The sequence below is a fragment of the Eretmochelys imbricata genome, chromosome 19 (assembly GCF_965152235.1).
Source record: "Eretmochelys imbricata isolate rEreImb1 chromosome 19, rEreImb1.hap1, whole genome shotgun sequence".
Classification (NCBI taxonomy): Eukaryota; Metazoa; Chordata; order Testudines; family Cheloniidae; genus Eretmochelys; species Eretmochelys imbricata.
In genome coordinates this window covers 21,100,772-21,120,802 of record NC_135590.1, presented here as the reverse complement: position 1 = coordinate 21,120,802, position 20,031 = coordinate 21,100,772, and the positions used below count along the sequence as shown (strand labels likewise).

Below are 20,031 nucleotides of genomic sequence, written 5' to 3'. Positions count from 1 at the left end.
GGACACACACACATGTATGCATGCATGCAACACTCTCACCGCGAGGACCTCACTTAGGGAAGACGAACCCAGCCCACAGCTGACTGAGCTGGATTCCAGGTTCCCTCCTTCATCTGTAATGCCCTATCGGGCTGACCTGTCGCACTGGCCTCTCCCCCATTGGCCCTGGGCACTGTCAGTCTCAGAGTCCTGGTTTCTTCCCCTCTCCTTGCTTTGGGTGTTGGGAGAGGGATTGGGCAACAGGGAGCCAATCATGTTCTCCGGCAGGACATTTAAAAAAAAAAAAAAAAAAAAAAAAAAAAAAGCAGCCAAAAAAGCCCCCAAAGAAGCCACGTGAAAAATGCCCTGTTGGGGTTAAGCCACATCTTAGATCCCTGTGACACTGTCTGCAGGGAGCCATGGCTGCAGTGAATCCTCTGAAAAGCTTCCGAGATAAAGCAACTTGCTCCATCTGTCTGAGTTTTTATAAGGATCCCGTGTTTTTAGATTGCGGGCACAGTTTCTGCCAAGCCTGCATCGCCCAGTGCTGGGAGGGATCGGATACAGCTGTCTCCTGTCCTCAGTGCAGAGAGACCTTTCCCCAGAGGACCCTCAGGCCGAACAGACAACTGGGGAACTTTGTGGAAATAGCCAAGCAGCTGAGTCTCCAAACAGCAGCAGGAGAAGTTGGTGCAAGGCGCATCAGGAGCCTTTCAAACTCTTCTGTAACCAGGACCAAATGCTCATCTGTGTGATCTGCAGAGAGTCCCAGGCTCACCGTACTCACAGGGTGGTCCCCACAGAGGAGGCTGCCCAGGCCTACAAGGTAGGAATCTGCTGTGCAGGGTAATTACTTCGGTTTGGGCATGTTTGCAATTTTTATTACAATAGCTTCTAAAGGCACCGAGATCAGGGCCCTTGTTGTGCGAGGCTCTGTACAAACACACAGAGAGTCTAAACCAGTGGTCCCCAAATTTTTCCCCTCAGGCTCTCCCTTACCCTGGCTATGGCCACCCACCTGCAGCTGCGGTTAGGAGCTGTGAGTGGGGCCACAGTCAGAGGCTGGGGCCACAGCTGTGGGGGTGTCTTGGGGTTGGAAGTGGGGCTGCCGGGAGTCGGGGGCTCAAACTGGGTTTGGGAGCAGAGCCAGGGTCAAGACTGGGGCTGGGAGTGGAGCTGGGGCAGGAGCCAGGGCCAAGGGGGCCATAGCAGATCTGAGGGGCACTCCCTTCCTGCCCCTTGTGGGGGCCGGTCTTGGCCCTGCCATGCTCCCTCAAATGTTCCTCCATGCTCCAGTTTGGGGACCACTGATGTAAACAGTCAAGATAGACAAAGGCTGGGGATTCTGAAAGGTACTTAAGGTGTCTATACCCCAGATTTAAGTGGATAAATCTGGAGTTTAGGCACCTAAATGCCAGTTTTCGGCTCCACTGCAATCCCCAGAATTCCTGTAGGAGCCCAAAAAGAAAAGGAGTACTTGTGGCACCTTAGAGACTAACCAATTTATTTGAGCATAAGCTTTCGTGAGCTACAGCTCACTTCATCAGATGCATAAAAGTGGAAAATGCAGTGAGGATGTTTTTATACACACAGAGCATGAAAAAATGGGTGTTTATCACTTCAAAAGGTTTTCTCTCCCCACCCCACTCTCCTGCTGGTAATAGCTTATCTAAAGTGATCACTCTCCTTACAATGTGTATGATAATCCACTTTTATGCATCCGATGAAGTGAGCTGCAGCTCACGAAAGCTTATGCTCAAATAAATTGGTTAGTCTCTAAGGTGCCACAAGTACTCCTTTTCTTTTTGCGAATACAGACTAACACGGCTGCTACTCTGAAACCTGTCATTATGGAGGAGCCCAGACTCACTCAGTGCCTGTGTATTCAGGGTACAACTTCTTTCAGTGCCTGTGATTCTGTCTCTGGGCATGTGCACAGCTGCCCCCCATGGCATCTGGCTGCCTGTCTCCTGGCCACACCCAGAGCAATCCATGAGCTGGGGAAAACCAGGCATTCTGCTTCTCTCCTCTACGGGGCCTGATCTGGTGGGCATGCTCGGAGACAAGTCAAAGGAGTGGGAGTGAAAAAGAGGCACAGAAGCGGCAGCGACTTAACCAAGCTCACAAAGCAGCTCAGTAGGAGAGCCAGGAATTAAACCCTGGCCTCCCCATGCCCATCCTAGTACCCTAGCCACTCGACCACACCGCCTCTCATCACTCCTGTCATGCAGTTCTCTACCATCACATTACCAACATCTCAGCACAGCTGCAGACTGGAGGCGTAGCGCCCCAGCTTGAGCATTTCACAGCTGATGACCGCTGCTTTCAGGCGAGCCACAGGAAAATAACACATGGTCAGCAGTGTTCTCAAGGAGTTTGTTCTCTGCTACTTTCTGACGCATAAGGTGCCCTGAAAGATTTCTGTTTAAGAAACAAAGGTTAATCTGCGTAACTTTTTCCTCAAGGAAAAACCAGGATGATGAATTCCCGTTTTCCCGGGTTTGCTGAAGGATGGTCACTTCGCTGCTCCTGAAGCAGAAATCATGCGCGACGGGTATGACGGGCCAGGGGAGGCACAGCCCTGCCTGGCCCCCTCCACCCCCAGACTCCCTCTTGCTTCCTGCCGGGGATCTGCAGCTCTTCCCCCATGGCTGGTCTGGGGGGGCCTCTGGCAGAAGGGGCCGGACTGGGGGTTAGCCTCCCTGAACCAGTGGCTCACGTCCTGCCCGTACAACCTTTGAAGTTTTGCAACATTCTAGGGCCCATGAAGCCCAAGTGGATTGGAACCTTAAAGAGCCTGTTGGACAGAGCAATCCCATCGGGGCAAAATCCGCTGTGCTGTACGCCGCTCTAGCTGTAAGGACGAAGTGGGCTGTAGTAGTGCCACAATAAGATTAAAGGAAGAAAATGGCTGATTCCCAGGACCATGTTGAACAAGCCCTTTCGCCCATGCCAAACAATCCCTTTCCCCCATGCCGAACAATCGAGCACAATATTTATGCACCTTGTGAGTGTGTTGGATTTTTAACCAGGAGTCTCTTTCTCCCAAGAGTTCATTAGGCAGCAGAGTTTAATGTACTATTTTTTTTAACAGTGTGTTAAACATTCTTACCAAAACTCCCTTCCCTTTAAGTTGCTCAGCTTTAACTCTCTGATGTCCAGCTTTCTTCATATAGTTTTCTCTGTCATTGCCTGGGAGCAGGGCACCCTACCCTACACTGCTGCAAAATGGATACGACTTCAACCCTTTGCCCTGCAGCACTTGGAGGATTTGCTGGAGGCAAAGGGCTGTTCTAGACAGAGTTCCTAAGTCTCTATATTAGGTCAGGTGCCCCCAAAGGCCTCTCTCTTCCCTGGCAGCATGACATATACAGCATAGAAGGAAAGTAAGCAGGGCTGAGAATGGGGCCTGAGATGCCCAGCTGCCATGAAATGAATGGGAGCTGTGCTTTTAAATCCTCTCTGTGGCTCTGCAACACCTCACCCCCGGGGAATTATAGAAGAAGATCCTTTGAGCACATTTTCAAGAGCACCAACTGACTTTAGAGCCGAAGTCCCATTTGCAAAGGAGATTTAGGCCCGAATCCCCAAATGCACTTGGGTGTTGTGATGCTCAGCACTGCAATGCCTAACTTTTAGACACCTAGAAAATCACTAAGGACATAAGAACGGCTGCACTGAGTCATACCAATGGTCCATGTAGCCCAGTATCGTGTCTTCCAACAGTGGCCAATGCCAGGTGCCCCAGAGGGAATGAACAGAACCCGGCAGTTATCAAAGGATTAATTCCCTGTTGCCCAGTCCCAGCATCTGACAATCAGACAAGCCCTTACGGTTGCCGGCCTGTAATTGCCAGGATTTCCTCTGGAGCCTTTTTAAAAAAGCTGGCTTTCCATCAGCTATCCTCCAGTCATCTGGTACAGTTTGGAACAACAAATCCTGAATTAGGCATTTGGGGGGAGAGAGGCATCCACAAAAGCCAGCATGCTAGCTGAGGAGACTAGCCCTCCGGAGATACTGATGAGAGGGGTGTGTCCTAAGCCCCAACTCCCTCAGAGTTTGGTGTAGGAATGGGCCTGTCTCTGATCCACACCTGGGAACCCCTCTCCTGGAGTCGAGTTGCTTAGCTACCTAAGCTGTTTCATGCAAGATGGAGTTCTGCACCTGTGTTGCTCCACACAACGTGGCCGGGGAAGAATCCTAGAATCCTAGAATATCAGGGTTGGAAGGGACCTCAGGAGGTCATCTAGTCCAACCCCCTGCTCAAAGCAGGACCAATCGCCAATTAAATCATCCCAGCCAGGGCTTTGTCAAGCCTGACCTTAAAAACTTCTAAGGAAGGAGATTCTACCACCTCCCTAGGTAACGCATTCCAGTGTTTCACCACCCTCCTAGTGAAAAAGTTTTTCCTAATATCCAACCTAAACCTCCCCCACTGCAACTTGAGACCATTACTCCTTGTCCTGTCCTCTTCTACCACTGAGAATAGTCTAGAACCATCCTCTCTGGAACCACCTCTCAGGTAGTTGAAAGCAGCTATCAAATCCCCCCCTCATTCTTCTCTTCTGCAGACTAAACAATCCCAGTTCCCTCAGCCTCTCCTCATAAGTCATGTGTTCCAGACCCCTAATCATTTTTGTTGCCCTTCGCTGGACTCTCTCCAATTTATCCACATCCTTCTTGTAGTGTGGAGCCCAAAACTGGACACAGTACTCCAGATGAGGCCTCACCAATGTTGAATAGAGGGGAATGGTCACGTCCCTCGATCTGCTCACTATGCCCCTACTTATACATCCCAAAATGCCATTGGCCTTCTTGGCAACAAGGGCACACTGCTGACTCATATCCAGCTTCTCGTCCACTGTCACCCCTAGGTTGAAGACTTTCTTCATAACCGTTAGTCTGGGGGTAGGGCACTCACCTTGTATGTGGGAGACTCCAGTTCAAGTTCTCCCTCTGCCTGGTGAGGAGAAGAGATTTGAGTCTCCCACCTCTCAAGAGTCAGTTGTGACATTGCCATGAGCACCGTCCTAGAGCAACTTGAGAGGGAGATGGAAAATCAATGGTAGGTGAGAACCCAACTTCATGAGACTTCTTTGAAAATCCCAGCTTCAGATAATGAAATCAGCACTGCAATGTATATAAATTGCACAGAGGACAGACTCCTCAGCAGGCTGACCTTCCCCCCCACCCCCAACATTGTTTTACTTGCCTCAGGAACAAATTCAAACCCAGTTGAACACACTGAAGCAAGAGAGAGGAGAACTTCTGGAATGGAAACAGGATGCAGAGACGCAAAGCCAGGAATATCTGGTAGGTCCCCATTGTTATGGTCCAGAAGTTACATCAATCAGGGGTGATATTTCTCTCTGTGGGGAGAGTGTCAGCCCTTGTCTACACGCAGCACTGCTTTGATTTAGCTATGGCTACATCTACACGGCACACCGCTGGGGGCATCCTGTAGGGTATGTGTAGCTACACAGCACAGTGAGAAACAGGCTGTGTCCACACCGTCATGTGTAGCTACATGTGTGAATAAAAGACTCCAGCAGAGGGAGGCAGCAGAGCAGCCGGAGCCTTCCTCCACTCCCTGGAGCCTTTTCCTGTGGTGGGGAAAGGCTCTGGCACTGGGGAAGCAGCGGGACACTCAGTGTAGATGGGGGAGGCCCTGCTTGGAGGCGTATAGAGTCCTGTGTGTAGGGTTTATACCCAGAGGGTTCAGGCATATCGCGACTCTACTTGCTTAAGCCATGCCTCGCCATCTACACTGCTATTTATGCCCATGTTAGCGGGTGCATATAGTGTACGTCCTCTACACACCACCACAACATTTGTGTAGTACAGATGTACCTCAAATCACTTTTTAATGTAATGTCTTTATTCTGGTGCAAGGCCCTCACAGGCAAACATTTTGAACCTAGTTTAATTTGACCCTAGTGTGGTGTGTAGGGTTCACCTTGTCCAGTTAAACTGAGATAAAATGTGCTAACTGGGAGCAAGGTCAAGTTCAGATCAGGGTTAGCTGTGATGTAATGGGGACCGAGAGACTTTGTCCGTTGGACCATATGAACTGGAACCATAAACTCACTGAATGTTAAATCTCACAAAATGAGGGTCAGTCCATCCTCATGATTGTATCCACTCATTATATTCCACACCTGAACATAGCTATTATATGAACAACGTACCCTCATGTCTCAATGTCTGTACTTTGACCCCTTAACCTCTTACCCCCAATCGGGGATATTGCAGAGTATGTATTCCTTACGCCACTCGATCTGAAACCGAACTTTGCTCCTCTTGATAATCCGTACATTATTTCCTGGTATCCAGAAACGTCTACTCCGGGGGTTCTCAAACTGGGGGTCGGGTCCCCTCAGGGGGTCGCAAGGTTATTACATGGGGGGTCGTGAGCTGTCAACCTCCACCCCAAACCCCGCTTTTCCTCCAGCATTTATAATGATGTTAAAAATATTCAAAAGTGTTTTTAATTTATTAGGGGGGTCGCACTCAGAGGCTTGCTATGTGAAAGGGGTCGCCAGTAAAAAAGTTTGAGAACCACTGTTCTACTCTGTACCGTTCACGGGTTTTTTTTTTAAACATCATCTTGATAACCTCAAGCACTTTGTCTCTTGTTGAGACACCCTTGCAGGGTGTGATCATGTTTATCTTTGTTTATCATCCCTCTGGGCTCATTCCTCCACTGGCTTCCAGTTTCAACTCAAAACACTGATCTTATTCCCCACACATCCAGCTACAAACACTGATTTCAGGGGAGATTTTCAAAGGCACGTATGGTGATTAGGTGCCTAATTCACATGGACTGTCAGTAGGACTTAGGCACCCAGTGGCTGTTTTGTATCTCAGAAATCTTCCTCCTGAATCTCCACTGGGCACAACTGGTTTCCTCTGGGACAGTGTAACAGAATGCCAGATGAAACATGCAAAAGCTGGAGAAGAAGCATTTTGCATGGTGTGTTTTGTAACTGGTGTTTTATGTGGATAACCAGCAGAACCCTTTCCTTCTTCAGTCTTCTCCACAACTCTCTGCCAACATATTTCTGATTCTGAGTCAGACCTCCCCCCTTCCAACCTTTCTGCTATTGGAAGATTCTAGATGATCAACAGAATATATTAAGCCACTCAGACCTGAAAACTCATCATTTTAGAAAAAAGAAAAGGAGTACTTGTGGCACCTTAGAGACTAACCAATTTATTTGAGCATGAGCTTTCGTGAGCTACAGCTCACTTCATCAGATACATACCGTGGAAACTGCAGCAGACTTTATATTTAGAGAGATTGGGTGACATTTTCAGAAGTGCCTAAGTGATTTTGGAGCCTAGGGTTAACAATTTTGCAAGTGGTTAAGGGCCAGATTCTCAAAGGTATTTAGGGGCTTAAAATGCAGGGAGAGCTGTCCCATTTTCAAAAGTCACTTTCAAAGAAACTTAGGCTCCTTAGCATCCAAAGTGACCTTTTGAAAATGAGAACTGGAGGGGTAAGTCCCGAAGGCGCTTCGGAACATGTTGTTCATTCAGGCCAGCTGAGAGACTGTCAGGCATATTCTCCTGAAATCTCAACCATGTGTTTGTAGTAGGTTGATATGAAAAGAGGGCTCTAAGAACTGTTCCTATCAGGGACATGGGGAGAGTCTGGGATGTCCAACTTTCTCATTTGTGAAAACCGGATGCTGAGCACCGGAACCTGCCCTGTGCCCTGCCGCCACTTTCCCTCGAGGCCCCGCCCCCCACTCCTCTTTCCCTCTCCCACTGTCGCTTGCTGCTCTCTCCACCTCCCTCCCCCTGCCAGCTGAGCAGAGCTCTAGGGGTGTGGTGGAGGTGACTGGGGCAGGGTGGGAGAGGGAGAGCCACGCTCCAGGGGTGGAGGGGTAATTGGAGTAGGATGGGGGAGATGCCGGTACTTTTCTCCCGCCCATGGAGCCATCCCTGAGTGCTCCTCCAGGCTCCAGCAGCAGCTGCTGCTCTTCTCGCCCTCTGGTGGTGGAAGCCAGTTACTGTGGGTAACCGGACTTCTCATGTCCAGTCAACAGTGCTGACCGGACTCTGCCAGGTTTCCCTTTTGACTGGACTTCCCAGTTGAAAACTGGACATCTGGCAACCCTTGTCCTTGATCTGAACTTTCCTGTTCGTGTCCCTTCATTATAGGGAAAGATAGAAGCTGAGAGGCAGAAGATCATGTCTGAATTTGAGCAACTGCGGCAGTTCCTGGACGAGCAAGAGCGACTCCTGCTGGCCCAACTGGAAGAGCTGGACAAGGAAATTGTGAAGATACAGGATGAAAATGTCACCAAACTGTCTGAGAAGATTTCCCGTCTCGGTGACTTGATCAGTGAGATAGAAGAGAAGTGTCAGCAGCCAACAAGTGAATTCCTGCAGGTGAGACAGTTAGAGACACCCAGATCCCTGCCCAGGGAAGGGAGAGATTCTGATTGATTAGCTTTGGAGTTTATTAAGTTCTTGGAGAGGTCCTACTCCACAATGGAGACTGTCAGTGTGTCCTTTAGCGAAGCGAGGGAAAACAAAATGTGACATTTCTAATACTTCCAATGTGGAAACAGTTTTGCTGTTTTAAAGGCAGATGTTTCAGGCCTTTTTGAGACATCCTGTGTAAGCCCCTTCATTTTCAGTTTAAACCAATTTTTACCAAAAATTTTCTGGGTTTTACAAAAAAGTATTATTCAGGTTTTTCTGATTTTCATCGTACTTTTGTATCATTCAAATATATGCAAAAAACTTGTTTTATTAAGAAAATACAATGCATTGCATGAGATCTCTGTATTCCGATAATACATTAGTCTGTGTGTATATGCAAAGCTGCCTGCTGAAGTAAGAAAGTATTGTTCTAGAAGATGCACACAATAAACCAACAGGCATGCACGCAAGCTCTAAAGTGTGTGTGCGTCTGAACCTACTGATAAATCACACACCCACCAAGTACACGTTTCAAACTGTTAGTAGACAATGGGTTAAAGATTTGATGCACTAAAATGGGAAGTAAATGAAAATGTACATCAGAATACATTTCAGAACACAAGGAAGTATTCAAAAGGGCTAAAGAAACAACTACAGGAGAGAAGGATGAAGTTGAGTGTATGCGTTGCAAATCGTGTGGCCCAATTATCAAATGTGAATATTTATAGACTAATTGTTCTAATCAAAGCTTTTGATACGGTCTCCCACAGCTTTCTTGCCAGCAAGTTAAATAAGTATGGGCTGGATGAATGGACTATAAGGTGGATAGAAAGCTGACTAGATTGTCGGGCTCAACAGGTAGTGATCGATGGCTCCATATCTAGTCGGCAGCCAGTGTCAATCAGAGTGCCCCAAGGGTCGGTCCTGGGGCCGGTTTTGTTCAATATCTTCATTAATGATCTGGAGGATGGTGTGGATTGCACCCTCAGCAATTGCACCTGCAGATGACACTAAACTGGGAGGAGGAGTAGATACGCGGGAGGGTAGGGATAGGATACAGAGGGACCTAGACAAATTAGAGGATTGGGCCAAAAGAAATCTGATGAGGTTCAACAAGGACAAGTGCACTTAGGACAGAAGAATCCCATGCACTGCTACAAACTAGGGACTGAATGGCTAGGCAGCAGTTCTGCAGAAAAGGACCTAGGGGTTACAGTGGATGAGAAGCTGGATATGAGTCAACAGTCTGCCCTTGTTGCCAAGAAGGCCAATGGCATTTTGGGATGTATAAGTAGGGGCATAGCGAGCAGATCGAGGGATGTGATCATTCCCATCTATTCGGCATTGGTGAGACCTCACCTGGAGTACCGTGTCCAGTTTTGGGCCCCCCGCTACAAGAAGGATGTGGAAAAATTGGAAAGAGTCCAGCGGAGGGCTACAAAAATGATTAGGGGGCTGGAGCACATGACTTATGAGAAGAGGCTGAGGGAACTGGGATTGTTTAGTCTGCAGAAGAGCAGAATGGGGGAGGATTTTTTGATAGCTGCTTTCAATTACCTGAAAGGGGGGTTCCAAAGAGGATGGATCTAGACTGTTCTCAGTGGTAACCAGATGCCAGAACAAGGAGTAATGGTCTGAAGTTGCAGTGGGGGAAGTTTAGGTTGGATAGTAGGAAAAACTTTTTCAATAGGAGGGTGGTGAAGCACTGGAATGGGTTACCTAGGGAGGTGGTGGAATCTTCTTCCTTAGAGGCTTTTAGGGTCAGGCTTGACAAAGCCCTGGCTGGGATGATTTAGCTGGGGAGTGGTCCTGCTTTGAGCAGGGGTTTGGACTAGATGACCTCCTGAGGTCCCTTCCAACCCTGATATTCTATGATTCTACACCAGTAACCTCTTTGTTCAAATGAAACGTTTTATTTGGGGATTTCAGATATATTGTTTTCTTAAACTCAGGGGGACCCTTGTGCTTTGAGTTCTGTTTTAGTTCTGCAGCAAACCACAGGGATGAACAGAATTCAAAGCATTCATCTACTGAATACTTTTTCTCCCTGTCTTTCCATCCACCAAAACAAACCCCGATATTTAACCAGAAAACTTAATAGTTTTCTGCACTGATTTGCACCTGTTTTTATTGTGGTAATAAACACTGATAAAATCCCAGGAAAAATTAACTAAAATAAAAACAGAAAATGAAGGGCCCTAACGATATGAAAGCAATAAAAAGCACAACTCCACTTTCTAGGAAGTGGGAGATTAGGAAAGCAAAGTTCTTTGCAGGGCCTATTAAGAAAGGAGAATGAATCCAGCTTCCAGAACTGCTGAGCAGAATTGCATACATGGAGAAAGGCAAATGCTCTGGACACAGCAGTTGCATGTGGCAGTCAGGGATTCATGCGTCTGATCAGTCTGTTTGAGCAAATGCCATTGGCATAGGCAAAATAGAATTTAGAAGGAGAAAACCCACAATCATGGTGTGTGCTTAGGGGTCCCATTCCATCGAAATCTGTGAATGGACTTTTGAAGTTGCTAACTGCAGAGAACTGCATCTCGAGCTCAACTAGGGATGGCAAAGCAAGTCCCCTGCAGAGCAGGAGCGATCCGCATCTTGTGGCACTTGGGACTGAACTCTCTTTCTCTTTTCTAGGACATCAAAAGCACCTGGAGCAGGTACGTGACTCCTTCCCACTCCCCCTCATGTGTCGTGATGCTAGAAGGGGATTTCCCCCCAGGGTCAGATTTTGCAGGGCATTTAGTCACCTGAGACGTAGCTAGGTACTTGGTGGGGTTTTCCAAAGCAGCTAAGCAAGTTAGGCACCTCCCATTGTGATCAGTGGCAGTTGGGAGCCTGACTTGGTTAGGTGCTTTTGAAAATCCCAGGAGGCACCTTTAAAAATCAAGTCTTAAGTGACTTGCCCAAGGTCATGCAGGGAGGCTGTGGCAGAGCAGGGAGTGGAACATAGGTCTCCAGAGTCCTACAGCAACCCCTTAACCACTGGAGCATCCTTTCCCGTGAGATTAGGCCCTTCTCTCTGAGGGGCAGCCTGTGGACCCCTTACTCTCTTTAACTCCCATTGGAGGAGCTAGGCATTTAAAAACTCCAGTGAGGAGATGAATTGTCTCACCAGTGGGAGTTAGAGGCTCTCATTGAGCCCACAAGAGAGCAGCCTCTGGTAGCTCATTCTCAAGAAAGAAAAGATTTAGGGTGTTTCCCCTTTTCCCCCCCAGGTGTGAGAAGGTGAAGTTCGAGAAACCAATGGCTGTGTCACAGGATGTGAGTGAGAGAGTTGGCGTCTCTTTCCAAAGAAATATTTGTCTACAGGAGGCTCTGAAGAAATTCAAAGGTAACTTAACAGTTATTTGGGCTCATGATATGGTGATGGCACATCGAGATGTGCCTCTGACTGTGGAAGGAGTTGGACTCTGGCCTATTAGTTCTCAGCTCGTCACAGCTAGACGTCTGTGGGTGGGATGGGGAGGGCTCAGGGCTGATGCCAGTTCGCCAGGCCTCCACTTGGATTGTCTCAGACCCAAACATGGGTGTCAAAATTAGCCACTCAGCATTTCAGAGACACACAATCGCCAGATGTTTTAGAAAATGTTGAATTTCACCTCCATGGCTGGGATTTTCCAAGGGACCTAAGGGATTTAGGCCCCATCTCTCTCTGACGGTCAATGGGAGTTGGCCACCACGTGGCCTCAGCCCTTTTGAAAATCCCAGACTCTGTACCTCAAGTTCCTCCATCTTGAAAAAGGAGGAAATAATGGCCAACCTACCTTGTTGTGCTAATTAGTGAATGCCACCGAGTGCTTTGAGATCGTTGGAGTAAGGCAGGAGATGGACGATATATTTTGGACGATGATTTCACTTTAGTTTGGTCTCATTGGAAAGGTCTCCCCATTCCAATCTGCCTCTCGTTCTGTGGTATTTTCCTTTGGGCTGTCTCTCAGAATTACAGCATGGTTCCATGCCGTGCTGCGACAGCCGTGTCAGCCCCAGGATATTAGACAGGGTGGGGGAGGACATAGCTTTTATTGGACCAACTCCCGTTGGTGACAGAGACAAGCTTTCGAGCTACACGGACCTGAAGAAGAGCTCTGAGTCAGCTCCAAAGCTTGTCTCTCTCAATCACGGTTACATTAATTAACGGTAGAAATGTCACCAGAGTCAAGACAACATGAAATCACCTCTCTTCCAATCCTTCCTTTCTCTTGAGACCCGGCCCTATGAACTGAGCTCAAATGCAGAGAGAAGGGGTATGGGCTAGATTCACAAAAGGACTTGGGGTGGGGGTGGGGGGGTCTACTTGCCATTTTAGGCACCTCAGTCCCAGAATCAGACCACACTGGGATTCACAAAGACCCCCACTCAGCTGCAACCAAACCTTGTAGGTGCCTAAAATTACTCATCACCTCTATTTTTGCGGTAAAAGTCCCCTAGGCACCTATGTTTCTGCCTCTGTGCATTCGCACTGCAGTTCCAGTCCAGCTACCAAGACACCTAAGCCCCAGAGAGATACACGAACTGGGGAAAGAAAGGGGTTCCTCCTCCTAACTCACCTACAGGGCCACAATCTGAAATGCCTGCTCTGAGCACGCTTACTGACTCAGGCCCTATATGTGAACTTACCCAAAAGAACCAGGCTCTAGGGAAAGAGGAGCTCCCTTATAATGTATAGTTCTGTGATTAGGGTACTGACCTGGGATGTGGGAGATCCCCAGTTCCAATCCTCTGTCCCCCCGAGGGGAAGAAGGGATTCCAACAGGGGTCTGATATAGGCCTCTCTGTTGCCCCTTTTGAATCTGATCCACTGTGTAGAAATAATTGAGCAGCGGGACAGGCTTCTGGGCGTCCCTCCCAAGAGCATGCTCTAACCACCTGGGACGTTCTCACGATTTCTCTCTGCCTCTGGCCCAATGAATTATTGATTATCCCCAGTGGAACCTCTCCCACAGGAGAGCATGTGGGCACCCCACATCAGACAATCGTGCAGCCCAGAGATTAGGGCGCTCCTTGAGAGGCGGTAGATCCCATTTCAAATCCCTGCTCCCTCAAGGCTTGACTTGAACCAGGGGCATTTCCCACTGGCTGGCGTAAGCAGGGAGTCGCCTAGCATGCTGACTTTTATGAAGCTCATTCCAAGGCGCATCTCTCTCCCCATTCATGGTGCAGATTGCCTGGGAGCCTGACTCTGGCTTTGTGAATCACAGTGACTTTCTAGGTGCCTAAGCGTTGGGTGTTGTGATGCTAAGCGTCAGCTTGTCTAAGTTTCTTTGTGAATCCAGCCCCATTTTCATGAGGCTATTTTCCTACAAGAAAGGGGCAAATCACCTCTCCTCTAATCTTTTCTTCCTCTAGAGACCCTGCCCTATCAACTGAACTTTTTGATCTCCAAGGCAGAGAAAGAGGGTAAGTTTCCATAAGGATATTTTCCTACAACAATTATTAATTAAAATCTCCTGATTAATTTTTTAGAAGACACTTCTGAATTCAAACAGGAGAGGTTTCCACCAATACAGAGTCTTGGATTCCAAGGTTAGAAGGAACCATTATATCATAACGGCCAGACTGGGTCAGACCAAAGGTCCATCTAGCCCAGTATCCTGTCTTCCGACAGTGGCCAATGCCAGGTGCCCCAGAGGGAATGAACAGAACAGGGAATCCTCTAGCCCATTGCCCATTCCCATTCAGTGATGTATGAACGTGCACATACTATTTACAATTGGAAAGTAGGGTACATTTGTTAGGTCCAATAATCAGCCTTTAGGGCACACTCAGGTCACATTTTTCTGCTTCTCTCGGCAATTATAAGGACTAGAAATTTGCTCTATTTTTATTTTTTATATGAAAGACAAGCTTCACTACTGGAAAACATCATTAACACAGAGTGCAGGTTGACCATCAGTGCCTTGTACTCTCCCAGAACGTGAAAGGAACCCATATTTCTACCTCTGAAAACTGGGAAATAAAGAGTTAAGGAAGTGTCTCCCACCAGTTCCTATGCTATACTTCCCTCTCACCCTAGTGTCAGGAGCATGGACTCATGTGCTGGGCTCTATCCATCCCCAGCTGGTAGAAGGTCCCTTGCGGGGAGACCATGCTAAGGCCAGTACTGAAGCAGGCAGAGAATCAGGACTGCAGCGGCAGTCAAAAAAGCAAACAGAATGTTGGGAATCTTTAGGAAAGGGATGGATAATAAGACAGAAAATATCATATTGCCTGTATATAAATCCCTGGTACGCCCACATCTTGAATACTGCGTGCAGATGTGGTTGCCCCATCTCAAAAAAGATATATTGGAAAAGTTTCAGAAAAGGGCAACAAAAACTATTAGGGGTATGGAACAGCTGCCATATAAGGAGAGATTAATGAGATTGGGACTTTTCAGCTTGGAAAAGGGGCGACTAAGGGGGGATATGATAGAGGTCTATAAAATCATGACGAGTGTGGAGAAAGTAAATAAAGAAGTGTTGTTTACTTCTTCTCATAACATAAAAACTAGGGGTCACCAAATGAAATTTCAGAGTAGCAGCCATGTTAGTCTGTATCCACAAAAAGAAAAGGAGTGCTTTTGGCACCTTAGAGACTAACAAATTTATTTGAGCATAAGCTACAGCTCACTTTGAGCTGTAGATCACGAAAGCTTATGCTCAAATAAATTTGTTAGTCTCTAAGGTGCCACAAGTACGCCTTTTCTTTTTTCAAATGAAATTAATAGGCAATAGGTTTAAAACAAACAAAAGGAAGTATTTCTTCACGCAACACACAGTCAACCTGTGGAACTCCTTGCCAGAGGATGTTGTGAAGGCCAAGACTAACAGGGTTCAAAAAAGAACAAGATAAATTCATGGAAGATAGGTCCAGGAATGGCTGTCCCTAGCCTCTGTTTGCCAGAAGCTGGGAATGGGCAACAGGGGCTGGATCATTGGATGATCGCCTGTTCTGTTCATTCCCTCTGAAGCACCTAGCATTGGCCACTGTCAGAAGACAGGTCCATCAGTGGCTATTAGTATCCTATCTTCCATGAATTTAGCCATCGTTCAAGGAGTATTGTCTCTCCCTGTGGGGTTGGTGCTCCCTGTGGTACTGGGAACTGTCCCTTTAAGTGGTTTGGCTTCCCAGACAGGAAGGAGGAGCATAGCAGAAGCTCTGTGATACAGAACCCTGGATAAAGAGGGTTTCATTCAAACATCATGCTCCCAGCACGATTACTGAACACCACACTTGCAACCGTGTTGTGTCCCCATCCTTGTCCCATGAGCACCACTGGAAGCTGGGCAAGGGGCTCTCTTCGGATCTCACAGTTACCTATCTGGCCCCCGACAACTGCATCTGAATACCTGGCATCTTTTATGCCCATTTGACAAAAAGGGAAGCTGGACTGCAGAGAGAGGAAGGGACATGCCTGAGGTCACACGGCATGTCAGTAGCAGAGTGAGGAATAGAGCCCAGAAGTCCTGGCTTCTAACCTCTACACCATGCTCCCTCCCCAAAATGTGTGTAGTGCATTGGATGACTGTTACACATCCCTCGGGTGTGGACATTTAGTGCCACCGAGAAGTCGAATTCCCAGTGCACCAGAGAGCCCAGTGTCTCTCTAGCAGGGCTGCTCGCTACTTTCTCCTGGTCCAAGTGGGTGGAGGGGTACTCACCCCATGTGTTGTACTCTTGGGCTGGGGCCTTTCCACCAGGAGATGAGGGATGAATAGGGCAGCATGGAAATGCATGAAAAGCTGAAGCTGGTGTCCCTGTTAACGTCCTCTGTCTGCTGCCTCCCCTGCTCTGTTCTGTTGCTGGATGTGGAGCACCCCCAGCAAGGGCGAGGGATCGGGGGAGGAGACCGAGATCCCCTCTGCCACGGATCCACAGGATTCGTGCTGCAGCCCCTGCTTTGGAACAGTCTCTGGGAGGAGCCCCTTCGATGGGCCAGACCCCCAACATCAGCCCCCTCTTCCTCCAGGGTAAGCCACGTGGCTTCACCGACTCCTTAGGCTGGACCTCTGGGCCTTCAGCTCTCCTGCCTCACAACATGAGCTGTGTTCAGTGCGTCCACCTGAGACCGACCCCTGCGGGAGCCCTCTGTGATCTCAGGGAGCAGCACAGCTCTGCAAGCACCTGCAGTGACACTCAGCCACCGCCGTCACTGTCAAGCCCCTGGGGTTATTAGTCCCCTGCTCTGCACCACAGCACAGGAAGACCTTGGTTAGCTCAGAGAAATGAAGGTTACAGTATAGTCCATTCTGGGGAGCCGGTGCCCAGCCCTGCAGTGCAAACCCCGTGGTTCAAGCTCTGTCTCCCTGTCCATCTGATCTGCTTTCTCAGACTCCCAGGTGAGCCCCCCACCATAGGTGCCGATTCTGTAGGTGCTCCGGGGATGGAGCACCCATGGAAAAAAAATAGTGGGTGCTCAGCACCCACCGGCAGGATCAGATCCTCCCCCTCCTCCCCTCCCACCCGCTGGTGGCCCTGCCAATCAGCTCCTTCCCCTCCCTCCCAGTGCCTCCTACCCACCATGATCAACTGTTTGGGCAGGGGGAGGAGCAGGGGCAGGAAGAGGTGGGGTAGGGTGGAGACTTGGGGGAAGGGGTGGAGTGAGGGTGGGGCCTGGGGCAGAGCAAGGGTCAAGCACCCCCAGGAAGTCCGCTTCTCTGCCCCCCTACTGCTTCCTGCAGCCAGCACGTAACTTCCGCTTCACCCCTCCCCCACCTCTAGTCCTTTGTTCCCAAGCCGGGGCGATGCAGCTCAGCCACAGAGGCGGGGAAGGCCTTAGCTCTCCGGGTTGCTGATCGTTATGTTTCCATGTCCGGGCAATTGGATTTGCCATTGTCTGCTGAGGACCTCAGGCCCCAGACAGTGACATGGGCAGCTTAGCCTGCCCTGAGAGCAAACACTTCCATATCACCCACTGGGTAACAATGCTGCATATTGGGAAACTGAGGCACATATAGGTTTCATTAAAAAATTGCAAAAAATCCCAGTTTCTCACACCCTCCTAACAATACCTCCTTGATGCCTGGCGGGAACCATGGGGAATTTCCTGCTCAGCTTCAGCCAACAGGCAGCTCCCCAGGACTGACACTCAGGGCCCACCCCAGCCAGCCCATGGCTACTGGGGAGCCTGAGAAATGGTCCTAGCCTCCCCCAGGGCTGAGCTCTGCCTGTAAGGGTCTGTCTGCACTGCAGAGTGAACCCTGGGGCTCAGCACCCAGGTTAGCCTGGGCTGGGTGCAAGGAGCCATGCTGCTGAGCCTGACCTCACTTACTGGGTCCTCACGGGTGCTGCTGTGGCTCTAGGACTCTGGGAGCACATCCCCTGGCTGACCAGCTATTCTGAGTTTCTTTCCCAGTGATTCGTGGGGTACCCGGTCTGTCTTTCATGGGGGAATTGGGGAAGGCACTGGAGGGCTATTTTCCCTCAGGTCAAGCTGGCAGTGGCATTCGGGGGGAGGCTTTTCACCTTCCTCCGCAGCATGTGGCTGCGGGTGATGTGCCAGGATTATCTGGGGGTATCTCACCGAATCATTTCCCTGCATTGCGGGGGCCTCGGGCACTGGTGACCCTCGGTGCCTCCTCTTCTCTGCCTGTGGCACATCATAGCACGGTCGGCTGTAGGCTGTCAGGCTTTGGGCTAATGTTGGTTGTTGCGTTAGGTGGGTGCTGGGTGGAGTTGGTGGCCTGTGATATACGGGGGTCCGATTAGATGACCTGATGGTCCCTTCTGGCCTCAGACTCTCTCACTCTCAGCACTGGAGTGGTTTAGCCTGCACAGAGGTGCCGACTTCCCCAGTTCCCAAGGGGGTGCTTGACCCTTGCTCTGCCCTGGGCCCCACCCCCACTCCACCCCTTCCGCCACGCACCCACCCCTGCCCCATCTCTTCCTGCCTGGCTCCATTCTGCTCCCTTCCCCTGCCTCTTTCTGCCCCCATTCCTCCCTCTTCCCCCCCCCCGAACCTCCTGCCCACCGCTGAACAATGGATCCGTGGCAGGAGGAAGGCGCTGGGAGGGAGAGGGAGGAGCTGATCAGCGGGTGGGAGGTGCTTTGGGTACTTAACACTCTCCTCCTGCCTCTCTCTCCCCTTGTGCAGTGCAGGCCACTCCGGATCCAGACCTGGGGATTCCCTGTTCCGTCGTGTCCACAGATGAGAGTGTGGTACAGTAATACCAAGAAACGGGATATTTAGTGACACAGGTCAGGTTTTACCCTGCTGCCTGTGTGCTGGGCTATAAGGGCTTCACCTCAGGGAGGTGTTACTGGCAAGTGGAGGTGGGGAACAAACGTAATTGGGTTTTGGGCATTGCCAAAGAGTCTGTGATACATGAGGGAGCGAAAAGCCGTACACCAGAGGAGGGGATCTGGGCTTTGCAGAGTACAGAGAATGAGTACTCGGCCCTCACCTCCCCTGAGACTGCTCTGGCCCTACCTCATAGCCCCAGTAACATTGGGGTTTATCTGGATTATGAAGGGGAGGAAGTTACATTTTATGACGTTACATCTTCTGGCAGAGAGACGATCTTTACTTTCACATCCTCTTTCCCTGGGAAGATCATCCCCTTCTTTGGGAGCCGGCGTGTAGAATTTGAGTTCACTGGTAAGCATACTGTTATGTGTTCACTGGCCGACATATTGTTAATCCCTATGACAGAGGAGTAGGGATCACTCAATATGAGATATCTAAAGTAGAGCAAAGACATAGGTAATATATAAATTACAGCTATCACACTTTGCCATTCTAATCACAGTCTTGCCAGCCTGAAGCATTCAAAAAGTGTGTCAGGCCCCCCAGAATCATGAGATTGGCTGAATCATCTTTTTAAATATTGTGTCATTTTCTTTGCCTTCTGGTTTCCCAGCTTTTGGGGTGTTCTTGTTTCCGATTTTCAATCTTTGCTACACAAGTGTGAAGGCAGGAAATGTATCTGTAGTATAATCTGAGGTTGCCTTGCAATCTACCTACTCCAGCTGCTGGGACTTTAAGAAAAACACCAAGTGCTGCGAGACTCACAATAAAATGATGAGAGAGGACAAGACTGACTTGCTTAGCATTATACTGGTGACAGGAGTTTCCCGACCCTCTTACATGCCTGTCTCTGTAACTCTGTGATCCTCCAGGCACACAAAAACTGGCCAAACAGGAGCCACTCTCAGGGTCACAGCAGAGCCCGCCTGTCTTAGGGCAGGTCTACACTTAAAATACTGCAGCAGAACAAATGCACCGGTGCTGCTCCGCCGCTGTAATGCTTAAGTGAAGACGCTCCTATGCCAACAAGAGAGCTTCTCCCATCAGTGTAGTTAATCCACCTCTGAGAGGCGGTAGCTATGTCCAGGGGAGAAGCTCTCCCGTCAACGTACCGCTGTCTACCCCAGGAGTTCAGTCGGTACGACTGCGTTCACTGAGGGGTGTGGATTTTTCACAGCCCTGAACGATATGGTTCTACCAATGGACGTTTATAGTGTAGACCTGGCCTAAGTTCTGACTCATTTCAGGTCATCCATCAAAGTCCTCTGCTCTTTACTTCTGAATATAAAAACCATAGTGGTGTTTCCCTCTCCCTCCAATTCCCCAGCTCAATGCTCCTATTTTGCTCTGTTTAGTTATTTGGATGCTGTAGATTCAGATGAGTA

The 20,031-nt window shown here is 49.2% G+C and overlaps 1 pseudogene; it reads left to right on the top strand.

Annotated features, from left to right (window-relative positions):
* The first annotated feature begins 398 nt into the window (after nt 1–398).
* Nucleotides 399–19,059, top strand: LOC144277091 (zinc finger protein RFP-like; annotated as a pseudogene).
* Nucleotides 19,060–20,031: the final 972 nt, after the last annotated feature.